General features: G+C 36.8%; 1 protein-coding gene across 9 annotated transcripts in view; it reads left to right on the top strand.

Moving 5' to 3' along the window:
* Window positions 1–16,345, top strand: part of TTC29 (tetratricopeptide repeat domain 29) — a 316,699-nt gene that overhangs the window by 152,222 nt on the left and 148,132 nt on the right. The window contains exon 5 of one of the 9 annotated variants that reach the window (XM_042870539.1): window positions 2,837–2,903. The exons of the other annotated variants lie outside the window; for them this stretch is intronic. The gene's annotated coding sequence lies outside the window, so the exon portion shown is untranslated. The remainder of the gene's footprint in view (window positions 1–2,836; window positions 2,904–16,345) is intronic. 9 annotated transcript variants of the gene reach the window in all.

The raw sequence follows: 16,345 nt of genomic DNA, 5'->3' as shown, positions 1-16,345 counted from the left end.
GTGTGCTGAAGGTGTGTTTGTGCTGTTATGCCCTCTGGCTTTGCTGCCAGCCTATTCCCTTAGATCAGAGCCAGAAGGCAGACTGTTTTCGAATACCGATCACCTCACCCGGACCTAATCCTTTGAGTTCTCTTTGGCATCTATTCCTTCTGCCAGTTTCCTCTTCTGTTCCTCTCTTTTCTTCTGAAGTTGACAACAAAGACATCCTCAGGGCCCTCCTTGATGTAAGACCACTCTTGATGTTGTTACAGTGTGGTTTTTTTTTTGTACCCTAAAGTTGTGCTACTTTTATATTCAGCTAGCACAATATTTGCACACCAGAAGATAAAGAAAATGAGAATATGTTACACAGAATGATAGTTTCTTTTTTATTTGTACACCTTGGTCCTTTCAGTGGAAAGCTTTTTTCTTTTTCTGTCATTCATCTACATACCTGATCAAGAACCTAAAGGTATCTTTTTACTGGCTGTGCTGCTTATATACCTTAAATTGGCCTGACCTGCCACTTTTAATTTTAAAAAGATGGCTGTATGGGATGTGGATGAATATGGAATTTCTATGAAGCACAAAACTTTTGAACGGTTCCTGTCCTCTGTGATAGTGAGTTTTAAAAGGGAAATCTCCAAAGAGCTAATTAGTAGACAAGTAGAGCTCGGGCTGAACAAAGCTGAAAAGATAGCAGATAACTAAAAGGACCTGGCCATAGCTGACAAAAATCAAAGCACTGACAGAGAGCTGGCAGTAACCTTGGGCTGCTAACTGACAGGGACAATAAAAAAAGCCTCTGAGTGTGGCAAAGAGTGACAGCCACAACCACAGGCTCTCTGAAGAGCCTGAAACCTCCACCAAAAAGAAGATATAATCTTCTGCCTGGCAGCACCATACACAATTCCTTCCCACTCCAAACTGGGAAAAACTCGCTTGTCTAAATGATTCTTCTGTGTGGACATGAACCGAGAATGCAAACATGTAAGGCTGGCACGTAAAGTTTAGTGGTAAACGTGTGGTCCAGTGGGACCTGTTCACATGCCTGCAAAAATCCAAATTTAGTTAGAGGGACAATGTAAATTTTCTTTACCTACCCTGACACATTTGCAGGAGCAGCCACATAACTGCTTGGCTCTTACTCTGTAAATCTTTGTGAGATAAACATATTGTGTGCTGTGAAAGATATTATGTGTTCCCTGAAATGTAATATAAAGTGAAAACAAAATTAACTTGTCTTCAAGTGGTGGGGCAGGAAAGCTGCTTAGTGCTGCATCGTGTTCATAGTAGAATGAGCGTAATGCGATTCTGTGCTTCACTTAATACATGGTGACAATTCTTGTAATCTCTGTGCCCTCAATGATTGTAAACAGCATTTACAAACTGTGTTCAACAATCTGTGAAACTCCTTTCAGTGAGTAATCATTCACAAACTGAGATATTGATGGAATCATAGAATCATAGAATCATAGAATCACTAAGGTTGGAAAAGACCTAAAAGATCACCCAATGGAATAATAAATAAATGGAATATACATACATAACAGGTAACATATTTGGCCAGCAAGCATGCAAATGAGTTATGCAGAAAAGCCTTGGAGATTGTTTCATGAAACAGTAGGGATGGTAACTGCAGAGAAATGAAGGCTGCAGAGAACATTTCTGAAGTGGTATCGTGATTCCTGAAATCACACTGACAGGAATTTGGGTGTCATTGTTGAGTTTCTTCATGTTAAAACAAAGATTCTAAGAATTTACTTTCGCATCTCAGTGTTCTAGCTGCAGTCAATTTATTTTCTTTCACATAGTGAAACAGGGCCTGACCTTTTCATAGGGGGCCAGTTTCTCATATCCTACAAGCCATAGTGAGCTCATTATATATTAGTAGACCCCATGAATTAGGGCATGAGTCATAGGAAGTTGTAACATAATTCCTTGGGAAATCTTTCCTTTTGTGGAAGGGATGATTTTAAGGTTAAAGAAGAGATTAAATTTTCTTCACAGTCTTTAGAAAATCATAATGACAATCGGTAGTCCTAAACTTGTCAGGAGGCTGCACAGTTGTGGATATGTGTATTAACCTGATCTTTAAGCTAAAAGGTCAGTTCTGAAACATTATGCATGTATTTAAAGCATTAAATAAGGCTCAGAAGTAATATTTGCCCAAGGCAGAAAAAATCAGGTATCTCAGTACTATTATTACAAGTCACTTAAAAATGTATATCTATGTAAGTCCTATTTTTCAAAATAAAGACTTCTCTTCAACAGTTTCCATCTATTTGCAAGCCAGAAAAAACCCAAAATCTCAATGACTGTGAACGTGATTTGAGCTTATCTAAATGCCAACAGCACTGAGAGAAATTGGCCTGCCACTTTTAAATCTTACAAAAAAGAGAACCTTTTGCTTCATTTATATCTCTAATTTCACTTAACAACCTCAAGACTGGGAAATTCTTTTAGGTAGAAATTTCATTTCTAAACCAGATCACACAGAATCTTCTTAAGGGAGCCTCTGTGTGATAGGGCAATTACATGTAACTTGGCATCCTGCAGGCAGCCCATAGTTCACACTTGCTTTTTGAACCATGTTCTACATAAGAATCTTGATTAAAAAACAATCATGGGAACCTTTGAATGTTCATATTTTTTAACATTTGCCACCTTTTTACATTCAACTGAAAAACAACCTTTGGCTACGCTTCATTTCTCCTTCTCAATCGTGTCCTTCACTCTCGGTCCTTGGTCTGTCCTGTCCCCTAAGAGTTCTCTTTTCCCTTTCATGCTACATATCTTACTGTCTCTTTTTAAGCCTTTGAGTTCTTCTTCATGACTCCCACTTTCTTCTCTGCAGGTGTTCCTCATTCCTTGCCTATATAAATTTCCCCTGCATGGGATATATATCCCGGTCCTTTTCTTCAGTAAGTAAGTTTACTTTCCCAAACATGTGTTCTTTATTCAGTTTATGACACAAGTCTGTAAACAGATATGACCAGAATGTCTTACAAAAGTCAGCAAGCAGGCCACTGCGGGCCATTTTTTGCTTAGTCTTCTTCAATAAAATTCGCTTTGACCATTTTCTCTCTCCTTCCCTCAAACTGCAGCATCCTTCTCCATTTTACTGCATTGTATTAGAAGCTGCCCTCACTTAAAGATTTATCTAAAGACCTTTATCCTGTGTTCTTACACTGATAGATCTGAAGAGAAAAGCTTTTAAAATGTGCTTTTGTTAGTCTTAATGGTATAATTCCTCACTAGCTAAAGGGCTGGTAGAAGTTAAAACAGTAACATTTGTGTATATTAAAACCACCTTAAATTGGTTTTGGAAGGTAACTGCATTATATTCAATGCATTCAAAATGAGTAGACTTTGTATGGGTGACATTCATTTCTGGTAGCAACTGGAACAAAATTAGACCAGTTTAACTGAGATTGACATTAATATATCACTGAGCAGTTAGTTATATCACATGAATTAGATATTACAAATTCAAGAGCCATTTGTTATGCTTTGAGTACAAATTTTCCTGACAAAAGTGTGATAGAGATAAATAGCCAGTCACAAAGATGTCATTTGGTCTCTTGGGGTTATATTGATGATTCTTCCTAGGGAACTCTAGAAGCAGTTTACCATGCAAAGAATTGGGGAACATCTACCATTTCTGTAGAAGTCTTTTTGATCAATTCTTCTCTTTTTAATTTTATGGTTTTTAATTTAGATATTGTGTATGCATGTGTATGTTGGCAGAAGAAATTCCAGTGAGAAACTTTGGAGTCTCCTTAAATGACAAGGGAAAAGATCAGTTCTGCTTTGTTACTACTTCCAGAGTAGCAAAGTACTGGAGCAGTACTGGAGCCCAGAGAAATGGTGGATGCCCCTTTACTGGAGACATTCAAGGTCAAGCTGGATAGGGTTCTGAGCATCCTGATCTGTCTGTAAATGTCCCTGTTCATTGCAGGGGGGTTCGGCCACCTGGGCTTTAAGTGTCTTTTCCAGTTCAAAACAGTTATATGATTCTATGAGAACAGCTGTGAGTAACAAGGCGTCATTTTGAATGTTAATCTGATCTATCCCTGCTTTCCTTTTCCAAGACTCCCTTGCAGAGCCCTTCTGGGCGTCACTGTATTCACACTTCCAGGGACTATCTTCAAATCGTTGATACTTAAAAATAAAAATCTCTTAAATTTGTTACTTGCATTGTTATGCTGTGCACAAGCAGCAGCTGTAGGCCAAGATCACTTCATGCTAGCCCTTGCACAAAGAGCTCCTAGGATAACAGATTACAGAAACAAAGAGAAGATAGACGTTTTGGGTTTGTTTTTTTTTACTGTGAACACTACAAAGGCCAGCATACAGTAATAGAAAACTTCAACAAACTTCTTTTGGAAAAGATAACGAAAGACATATGAAGTATTTTGTAGGAATGTATTATTTATTTTTCCAATGAAAACAAAACCAAGTTATTCTTTCAGCGTATGTATAGAAATTTTAGTAACCTTAAGTATCATGTTTCATTTAAAACTTCAATATTCTATTTTTGCAGGCTGTTTTTATATTGTTTTGTTATATTATGTTTAATTGTTCAAAATCTTTTCTCCCCTAGGCTTGGGGGAATTTAGTAGTAGAACTGAAATGGTATCTTGTCATTCTAGCTTAAGGCACATAAGTTCTCGTATGTCAGAATTTTCTCTTGGGCAAATATTCTAATTCATCGAAATGTTTAGATTAACCTGTGCTCAGGTTATATATTCTTTTCAAGTATGTTTTTGTGACTCTGGAATCTTGTGGACAGTGCCTGTGTTTGGTAAACATTTCTGATAGTTGCAGACAGGAGGCAGGATCTGTAGCAGTATGGCAATCAGCAATTGCTTTCGCGATGTCTTTCTTGAAACACACGTATTCACAAAAGATGCTGGATGAAAATACTTAGAAATATTTGAATGAAGATTTACGTTATAATTTGGCTCTTTTTATTGTACCATTGGCTGACCCTATATAGGTCGTCTTGTTTAGCTGTCTTTTACGTGGGTAAAAGATAGAATATGATGGAAGCATATCCTTTCTTTGTATGCAGAACCTTTTAATGCTGATGAATAAGTGAATGTGAGCCTGCAAGGAATCAGGCTTCATGATTCTCATCTTCATCATCAGAAACTAGTTGTACATTCCAGTGATGTAAGTGAAGGCACTGCTCCTACAGCAGTAAGAAGCTAGAGCAGCTCTGCGCTTGAAGTGCATTTCTTTTAAAGTGCACATTCCTTGAATGCTATCTGAAATGTCTAACAGCAGAATGTAAATGTAAAAAAAGAATGCTGAAGCTCTTTCTGCCAACACAGCCCCTAATCATCTTTTGTAGCAGGACTGAATATTTACTAAAGAAGCAGAATGACAAAATTAAGCTAATGTGAACACTACTCACAAAGAAAATGCAGAAAAATATAAAAATCTCTTTTTTCCTATTCATAGTGCACTGCATATCTTTCTGTAGTTTTCCTTCCTTTTCAGTATAATAAGGCTATTGTACACTGTATGCAGACTTTGGTAGTATACAGAGAATCCTTGGAGCTAGATGTATCAACTGACAGCAACAAAGGGTTGTTGTCTATGTATTAACAGGTCTCTAAGAAATGTGCCTGAAAATTGAATAGATTTGAATAGAAGTGAGCAATTCTCATTATTGTGATTATGAAGTACCTTACGTTGCCTTAGTTGAATGGTATCTCTTTTTCAAACTTATAAGTAGCAGAAATTGCTTTCTTCTTCATAAAAATCTTCACTGAAAACTAATTGAAACTTTTATTTAAGTGACAATCATTAAATACTGTGTTGAAACAATTACTACTATGAAATGCAGTTTAGAGAGCCAACAAACGTTCTAATGGTTGCCGGAGTTTTTCCCTTAACTACAGGGAAAGGATTCCTGATAAACTATACATGATGAAAAATACTTTTTTTCTTTTTTTTTTCTTTTTTTTTTCTGGAAATGTGTGAAAACTATAATTTTTAGTGGACAGACAGTAATATGAGGATCCAGTGGTGTTTTCCTCAGACATGTATTTGGAAAGAAAGGTATATATTTTCCTTTTGGAGATCTATCTCCACCCTGTAATGCACTCAAACCGAGCTAAATTTGGTGTCTCTTCAGGTAATACAGAATGTAGTTGCTTGCTTGTTCACAAGAAGGCTTGCAATGACTCTCAGATTGTTTCCAAATACATGAGTTTCATGGTTTGAGTTACTGATTAAAGGTCACTTCTCTATTTGTATTCTACTTTGACGCTTCAGATGAGATGAAATTCTTGAATTTTAAAGCTATTTAGGCAGCTATGAATTGCAGTGAGCAGTGGGAGCTCAGAGTTCAGCTCCCTGCTGACCAAAAAAGCCCCAGATTGTTCCCCGAGAAGCTTCAGGGTTGATCTTTTTGAAGAGACTTTGTTGAGCCCATAAACGGAATTTTTTGAGAATTCTTATAATTGACATTGGCTCAGTTTGTCTAATGTATTTTAATACCATACATGTTTTTGGTCTCATAAGCATATTTTATAAATCAAAAGGCAGATGTGCTATTGTATATGATATAGTCAAAGAGAATATTAACAGTATTTAAAAGAACAAAACATAGAACATATGGCAATAAGTATGAAATAAAAATGTGATTGCACAGTAACCTCTTCACATTAAAAATGTTATTCAAATGAAAAAGTGTTAATTGCATTGAGGTGTAAACTACAATTAATTATCAACATTCACCCATATTTGTTCACTGCCTGTGGGAAAGTGATTCCTTGAATGAATCTGGCCTAGTGGCACCCACATAACTGTGCCTGGTGATTTTAAATGGCACATGCAGTCCCAGGTCCCAGCAGCCCCACAGGACAGTGAGCTTAATAATCATAGGGCCGTCAGAGCTGTCACTGTGTTAGGCTCTTTACACCATCTCTTTTTACAATTTACCTTCTCTTTCCTCAGATTGAATTGATGTGAAGGTGACAAGTAACCCAGAAAAAATAATATAGAATCATAGAATGAATCATAGAATGGGCTAGGTTGAAAAGGACAATAACGATCATCTAGTTTCAACCCCATGCCATGGGCAAGGTCATCAACCGCTAGACCAGGCTGCCCAGAGCCACATCCAGCCTGGCCTTGAATGCTTCCAGGGATGGGGCATCCACAGCCTCTGTGGATATCAAATCACTTATTTTAAATCCATTTGGTGTGTTTTCATTAAAAAGTTACAGTCACGTTGTTAAATACAGTTCCAGCACAAATTCTTATAATATATTTTATAGTTGTACATTTTGTGTGAGAACCTCCTCACTGCAACGGGTCATCACAAAGGTGTTTTCTAGAATTGCAGTCGATGCATTGGTTACTAACATGATTAATCACTAGTATGTCTGCAGATTGGCTCAACTGAAGTTCCAGTTGTTGTCTCCTGCTTTACTAAAATTCTACAAAGAAAAGGAAGAAAAATTCTCAGACAATAATTCATGTGATTGGTACAGTGACAAAAATCTATTCTGAAGAGTCTAACTCTAAAGTTGTTTGCTATTACGGCTTTCACGTACAGAAGCCAGAAGGGCCGACTTGGTGTTGCTGTTTAACAGTAAAATATTAAATACTGATTATGCATAGAAAATTTTCAGTGCGCTTAGTTTCATGGCAACAAGAACCAGTGAAATCTTTTAAATACTTCAGAAGAGATACAGAAAAGGGAAACAGTTAAAGCACCATAGCTGTCTGGTATTGCATGCAGCTTTTAGCAGTTACTGTTTCCTTCTAACTGTAAAGTGTATGTTAAGGATAATGTATATTTTCACTGTAGTTACCTAATGCTAAAGATAACTGCTCCATTTCAGTGAGAAGGAAATAAAACTTGCTGCAGCTTTTTAATAATCTCACATTACAAAGACCAGAAAAAGAAAAAGAAGAAAAAAGAAAGAGAAAGAAAAAAAAAAAGCATTTAGATCGGGAAGAAAGCAATAGAGAAGAGGTGCAGCTTACATTTTTCTCTATTTTTAATTAGCATTTGTCATAAAGGTGATATTTATGTTTTCTGACTTATTGTGTTCTTCAATTATGCTTTCAGTAGGTTCAGGCCTACAGATGTGTAGAATGACACAGGTACCAGGATGCTCTTTGCACATTTGCAAAATATCCTATTTCACTTGGGGCAACTCAAGACCACTTCTCAGTCTTTAGGAGAATATGAATGATGATACCCTTCAGCTACCCTTCAGCTCATCATTTCATAGGAGCTATTGCCATCGTAGATTCAGTTGCTAATTGCCAACCTTGGTAGAAGATAGCAAGACCAACAACATTAAAGAATCTGTTGTTGTCAGTGACTTTTCTCAACTACTCTCATAAACTGTACTCATGATAAGAACCGTAGTCAGAAAGACACAAAAGAGCTGAACTCAGATACCAAAAATACTTTAGGTGAGATATTTCTAAGAATCAGACAGAAGATCTGTCTCAAGTGACCCTGGATAACAATCACAGCATCTCATGATAGCACAGCCTAAAATCCGTACCACCAAAAGATGATGGGTTGGCCTTGATCAGAAGTGTGTTACAGTGCTCATCTGCCTGTTGGTAGTAACACAAGAGAATTTAGCATAAGAGGTTTCACAGAATATTGAGTTGTGTCCTTTCCTCCACGTAGATAATAATAGTGATACTCCATTAATCTGCCAGTGCCTTAAATAAATGTACTGGTGAGCTACAAGATCCTCCCTGTTTCTGCAGGACATCATGCATGCACAAATGCTGTATATACTCACCAGTGCTGACCATATCAAAACTCCCAAGGATGTTTAAGATAACATCTAGCCCCAGCAAACCTATCAGCTTTGCTTGATTACAGAATCGTGTAATTGGGTTGAAAGGGATCTTAAAAGTCATTCAACTCCAGCCCCCTTAGTGACAGAGCTTAAAAGCTCTTTCAGCTTTCCTCCCTTCTTTAGGTTTCACTTTTATGTACTTCTTTCTGCTCATACAGTTGAAGTATTCCAATTTTTGAAATTGAAGAATTTTCCAAGAAGTCAGTTTGTATTTAGCAGAGACAATGCATATGATCAGAAGTTTCATAGTCAGTACTAAAACTCTGGATTGTAACTTGAAGATTTAGGTCCCAAGCACAATACTTTTAGAGTCTGAAGAGTTGCCTGAGAGAGCAACCAAACCAATGAACTAGTAAAATAAATTTACAAATGTGTGGGTCTTATTGCATGCTGTAATAAATATGGCAACGTAGTAATTCCCTATTGTAATAACTTTGCAGTTGGGTTATGTTTTATTTATAGACTCACCAATTGTTTTGAAAAATGAATGTTTCTTATTTTAATTAGTCCAGAATCCAATGAAGGGCACTAGCAATACTTGGCAGGAGAAAACATTTTCTACTCGCAAGTAATGCAACAGAAGGAGGTTTGCAACTGTCAACGCTACCTCTCCAGCTCTGTTCTTCTGATAGATCTTATAGAAGCTTAGTGAGAGTTGCAAGCAGACTGTGCAAAGCAGAGACACACTGACACCTGCCACTGCTGAAACTGAGTGGCATCTTTCCATTCAAAAAATTGCCTGTCCTCTAGAAAATCAACCTCAATACTATCAGACGCCCCAAAATCTATACCATTTAAGAGAGACTTTTATAGACAAGTAAAATAAGAAGTATAATGTAAAAGTAAGACAAATTGTTCTTTTCCGTATCGAGTAATGAAAGAAAAGAGGCATTACTAACTCTATATACCTTCAGTTAGCAAATGTGTCTGACATATGGTTAAAGTTTTGTAGCAAGACCAGGGAATTCAGGCTCTGTCCTAGTTCTATCATAACCTGTCTGTAGGAGCCGGAGTAAATAATTTTCTTGTTCTTCAGTTCCTGTTGATAAATCTGGATAAATGGGGCATTTTTGCTTAAAAAAGACAGATGTTGAACCTGATATTCACAGGCTCAAAACATGTGTTTTAAAGTAGTTTCCATTCTTTGCTAGTGTTAATCATTCTGAGGAACAGGTAACACATGGTTTCTTGATAGTAGTGGGGTAGTAATATTTTTGTTGTTTCTGAGGGAGGAGCTGTAGAAAAATGTAAATAGAGGGTTGGCAGGAAGGAGTTTTAAGCTCCAGACAAGACTTAGGAAAATATTAATTTTGAAAAAGTGAATGGTAAATATAGCTGTGTGCAGGAAAACTGACACCAACTGCTTTCCGAGAGTTAATGTATGCTCTTCAAATGCACACTGGTCTGTGAGTAGCTTATGCTAGCATACCAGAATTCAGGTTAGCTTAGATATAAAAAGTTTCAGTTACCAGAAGAATGTTGTAATTAAACCTACAATGAATGAGCGATTTCTTCCTGTTATAATGGCAAGCAACACTTGCTAGGGAAACAAAAGAAAAGTGATGTTTGTTCCTTGCAGTTCTTTTATGAGAAATCATCTCTTCTTAATCAGCAAAGAAAATAAATGCTATCTTCTAGAGCCAGGTATACTGAATATTAGGCATCACATATTCAGCTGGCAGAACCACTGAAGGAGAGTTTTAGAGACATAACTGCTTTTTTAAGAACCAAAGAAATGTTGCTAGAAGTAAAACTGCACAAATTAGTAAGTGCTATTCTAGTCTAAATAATGCAACTAAGGATAATTTGGGACACAATTGCAGTGGATTTTGGGGCTACGTTAGCAATTAATGGGAATACATATAGCAATAAATGAGAAAGAGAAAATAACAGGCTGCTGGAAGAACATCAGTTCAGTAAAACAGACATGAATCTAATGGAAATGTCAGAGATGCCAGAATTATTTTCAAAAAGAAAGGCTATTAAAAGTTTTTTTTTTCACCAGTAAAATCAGGAATATCCCCATTTGTAAACCTGACAGATTATTTGTACATGTACCAAGGGTACAGTGGGATAAGTCAAACACAATGAGGAGAATTGAACGTTTCTTGTCTTCAGCATTACAATAGTATTTGTGTGTTATTCAAAAAATATTATGTTCAACATTGTTACTTTAGGTGATCAAGCCTAGATTTATCAATCCACAAATTAATGATTTCATCCACTAGTGAACTTAAGTATTGTATTTAGCCTGATGTCCTTGTTCATACAGTGAAACATCTTGCCCAGACTTAAACACTCTGGGTTTCAAGCATAATTGATTCCATTAGAAATCACATCTATTTCTGTAAATATTCTTTTTAAATTTTTTAATTTTTGTAAATATTTATGTACAAATAAATTGAAAGATATTACCCAAGACCAACAGATAAGAAAACTAAGACACCAAGTGTTATGTATCTAGAACTGTCCTGCAAGCTGGTGACAGTGTCAGGAAAGTAGACAAAGCTTGACGTTGCTATCCCTCATAGCTTGACGTTGCTATCCCTTATTCTCTAAGTAAGGACTGCATTTGTAAGATAAATCGAATACCATATTTTTTTAACATGTGGTATTAGCTGCATATCAGAAATACTGAATTATGTTCTGGATTTGCAGAAAATAAAAAAAATGCTGTGAAAGACCTCAGGTCAAAGACCTTATACGCTACACCCAAATGCAGAACAGAATGTATATATTTAGAAGGAATTTGTCACTGCAACTTCAACTTTTTCATTGATCAGCTTAATATGTTCTAGCAATACAGACTGAAATGGTCCTGAAACTGCAAGGGAACATAATGAACTAACTAAAGGTAATTCAGTAGACAGTTACAGAATGATTTGTGTTGGAAGGTATATTCAAGATCCTCTGGTCCAATAACAACACATATATAGTTTCGAATACATTGTTTGATTTCAGCAAAATTGTTCCCTGTCTCAAGTGGGTCAGGATCAAGACTTTTCGTAACAAATATCATGTGTGTCATGCATTAAAACAAACTATCCAGAATATTAAATAACAGAAATTGCTATGGGGATAGATTTGGTAGGTTATCTATTGCCTCCTGCCTAGTCATGATCCTTTACTACAAGGGAGGATCCTTACTTGTTGCTGGCATGTCCAAAAGGCTTTGTCTTCACTTCCTTAGATGACTTCCTTTCTTATTTTCCATTTCAGCTGTAATTCCAATCTTGAACCTTCTGTCTATACCCCTCATATATTTCTCCTTGCACCAGGTTCACAGTTCTGACCACCACAGAATGAAAGGAAAAATGATTTTGGTCCTTGAATCTCCTTGCCCAAAATAATTAACAATAGCACAGTGGCACTGTTGGGGAAGAAAATGGGTGGCACAGAGCCTAATCCAGCTTTCAGCATTTTCTCTCCATTTACCCATTCCACATCAACCCATCAGCTCTGCTTCTGTATGTGTGGATGTTGGAAACACAGGCAGCTGCTGGCTGCTGGATCCATACTCTTAAGTGTTCATATTTAATAGATCAGTGAAGACCTACACCGACCACTTCACACCTCATTATTGCCTTCTTACAGATTCTATTAAGATAGGAAAACGGAAATTGAAGTGTTTCCACAAGTGTTGTTTTGGTAAAAATTCAACAAATGTTCGAAGTACTTTTCCAGTTCCTTCTCTATAATTATTGAGTTCATGTCCGGTGATGCATGCCTCAGATCTGATGAAAAAAAAATGAAATTTTAAAGCTGAAAGAGGTGTACGCCTGTGTAGGAGCTCCCCTGAACTCAGCAGCTGTTACATGCATGGTGCTAAGCCTGCCTGCTGGATGGAACCACCAATCTGAGAACAGTATGGGCAGCCCTGTGCGTTTAGACACACGTTGTATTTGAATGTACTGAGCTGTTCTATTAATTGTGCTTTCTACTGGAGGATTTGTACAAACACCTTTCCAGAAAAAGCTCTTTTAAAATTTAGCTCGTGTGCAGTATGTATCTCATAGTAACTTTCTTTGCTGATTTCACAATAACATACCACACCTCATACTGAAGCAAAAATATTTCCTATCTCCTTTTTAACTTACTACTGCTATTCACTTCTACTACTTACTACTGCTATAGTTCACTTCTACTCACTTTTTCCTATCAATTAACCAATAGGAAGCAGGATACAAGTGCTACAAAATAATTCTGGAACAAGATATATTAAGTAAATCCTCAGGTAGTGGCTAATTAAGACAGCTGTGCCTCCACTCAAATAAAACAATTTTATCAATGAGAAAAGAAGAATCGTAATAAGTAGAAATCATGCCTAGACCTTTTGTTTCCACATAATTTTAGACTGAATGTCTACCAAAGAATACCTCTTAATACATGCTGATTTATAATGATAGCAGAAGCTATGAGGAAACAGAAATAAAACACCAACTGAATGACAGCAAAATAAAATAATAACATTCATTTCAGGCTAGTGAAAGACAATGATGTGTGGTGAAGGTCCAACCGTGACCTGTGGTATGTCTATGAAACATGAGGATGAAGAGCTTCAGCCTTGAGAAGAAAAGGCTTTGAACTGATCTGATAGTGGTCTTTTAATATCTAAAGGGGAGCTACAGGCAAGAAAGGGACAAACTATTGAGCAGGGTCTGTGGTGACTGAACAAGGGGAAATGGTTTTAAGTTCAAAGAGGGTAGATTCAGATGTAAGGAAAAGATCTTTTACTGAGGGTGGTGAGGCACCGGGAGAGGTTTTCCAATGGTGTGACTGATGCCCCATCCCTGGAAACTTTTAAGGCCAGGCTGGATCAGGCCCTGGACAACATGATCTAGCTGCAGGTTACCTTGTTCACTGCAGGGGAATTGGATTAAATGGTCTTCTGAGGTCCCACCCAACTCTAAGGATTCTACGATTCTATGATATGTTACTATAATGACAAAAGCAGGGGAGCAAAATATGTCTGGAATATCATTTCCTTTATTTTTCTGCCCATGATCTAGGAGAAGATGGAGAAATTACACTGACCAAGAACTAAGGGCCCTTAGTGTTGAGGCTCCAGTAATAGGAGAAGTATCCTCTAACAGAACAAATTGAGAGCAAGTTGCAAAATCTGCTAAAATCTTTTCAGAGTACTACTGACAGAAGCAACAGACTCATCTATTACGTATTTACTGCTGTACATTTCTTTTCATAGTAAAATTATAATACTGTCTATGGTCTATCTGTAGACTGGGGAACACAGTGCCTGGAAGTTTCACAGTTGTATTCACTTAACTCTTGTGCTCTGTTCACAAAAAGTAAGGGAATTTTAAAGGGACCAGTAGCATGCGCAGACACTTCTACATCCATTCATGCCTGTTCTGCCTGTTTTTTTTGTCTAATTTGCAGTATCTTGAGACAGGAATTATTAACTTTCTTACCTAAACATTTATATGCCAAATAACTTTTACAGTCATTCTAGTCCTGCACAGACAGTTTGTTAAAATATTTTACTGTTCTTCAGTAGAAAATGAGTGATATTATATGCTTGCAATTTCCACACTGGCTGGGAATAATTTGAAGCCACATTTCTAGTGTAAATCCTAACATTTAGGAGTCTGCTACCTCTGTGAACGTGCCTGCCACAATTGTGAAATTGAAGATAGTGGGACCACCATTTTAAAAGTCAGGTTTTCTTTTTTTTTCTTCCCAAGGATAAATGTATTTTCAAGGTTCGACGTGGTTATTTCTTTAACTAATTGGATAATGCATTCTACAGACTGGGAGAAAACCAATGTGCCATCTGAACATTTTCCTCTAGAGATTAGATTTGTGATGGGATTACTTGGTACATCTTTAACATCTAATGGAGCCGAAACTATGTATGTGATTTCATTCCACTACATCCAAACTCTTATGTGTGTTCTAACCCAAACTACGGTCCTGAGCAAGGTCAGACCAGTGAAAATATTACCAAGTAACTGTAGATCGTGAACCACCAATTAAATAACATTATATTAATGTTTTCATGTGATTATCACATGAAAAACAGGCTAGAGGTGTACTAAAGAAACTTTCCTGAGGACAAAGAGCTAAAGGAATACAGCAGCACGCTGGACAAAAATGGAAATTTCTCTAAGATTTTCACTGTTTTCAAAACTAACTAAGCTATTCAAATGTAGAAGTGCAACTATTTATTTGCTGTCTGCAAGTTCATGTAAAATGATCCCTTTTTTGCCCTCCCTTTTTACAACAGAACAATGCAGAGGGAACAAAAAACACTTGCATAATGGGCTATGTGTTTTTATTCATGCATATTCAGAAATAATGGAAGCAGCACCTCAAACTTTCAAAACCAAATTTTCATCCAGCAGAGACATGAGCAAAGAAAATTTTACCTGGCAGCCAGAAGTTTTCAGAAAGTTGAGAGCTGTTGAAACTGGGGGTAGCATGGAAAACGTCACACAACCTCAACAGCAGTAGTCATTTTCTCTCCTACTGTAATATGTTACAGTATAATTTATTCATGTTCCAAAGAATATTAGGTAAAAGTAATGATTTTTTAGTGCAGGAGGAGTTAACTTGAATCCTGAAATAGTCAATACATTTGCTCATATGTAAGATTAAAATAGGCATTTTGTCTCAAATAACTGATTTCCAGTTCCACTAAATGAGCAAGATTCCATTTGGGATGGAAATACAAAGTGCTTGTCAAAATGCCATTTCCTACTGAATTTCAGTTTCCTGCCCTGGGAAAACAATCCCTAACAGCTCCTGCCAGCTCTCCCCCACCCTCATTGACTCCCTCCACGTTCCCTGTTTTTTGATTAATTATAACAATTTCTAAGCATAGAAATGCTTGCTAAGTATATTGCTTTTAAATTAGTCTTTAGCTAAGCAAAATAGAAAAAAAATAGCATTTACCATGTGATAGACATTGTGCTACAGTGCCTTCTCCTGCCTCTTTGTGATCTCTTTTCCTACTGCAGTGAGTTGCTGTTCTTGTTCAGTTCATAGAATACAGCGGCTTGATTTTCATTTTCTTGTTTTTACACAGAAATCAGATATTTTCACCTACGTAAGGGTCTGTATAAACTGAACTTGAGTATCAGACTCAAGGCAGAGTATTTAATTACAAAAAAAAAAAAATCTTGAAACATTTCTGGGTAAAGACAAAGTTTACTTTGCTGTTAATTTCCTAATGTCTTTAAATCAATTTTAGTTAATAGTCACCATTCTCTGCAAAGTTTGGTTTTATGGTACCTTTTTTTCTCTCAAAACCATCAGAAATTTCTGTTTTACAGTAAAGATTGCAGTCTGTTCTAAGCAGGCCAGGACTTCCAAAGCATTATTTAAATGCCTCAGCTGAATACCAGCATTCTTTCATCCCATTTCATACACTGAAGTACCAAAAGGGTAAATAACTTGCAATATCATTTTTGACTGACTTGGCTTTGAAAAAGGCACAACCTACATAAACAACTGAACAGTTGTTAGGCGCTTAACTGGATCTCTAAATGATCCTG

Source organism: Lagopus leucura, unplaced genomic scaffold, assembly GCF_019238085.1.
Source record: "Lagopus leucura isolate 7727_CA_CO unplaced genomic scaffold, USGS_WTPT01 Super-Scaffold_100004, whole genome shotgun sequence".
NCBI lineage: Eukaryota > Metazoa > Chordata > Aves > Galliformes > Phasianidae > Lagopus > Lagopus leucura.
Note: the sequence above shows the minus strand (reverse complement) of the source record. Positions and strands in the feature narration are given on the sequence as shown.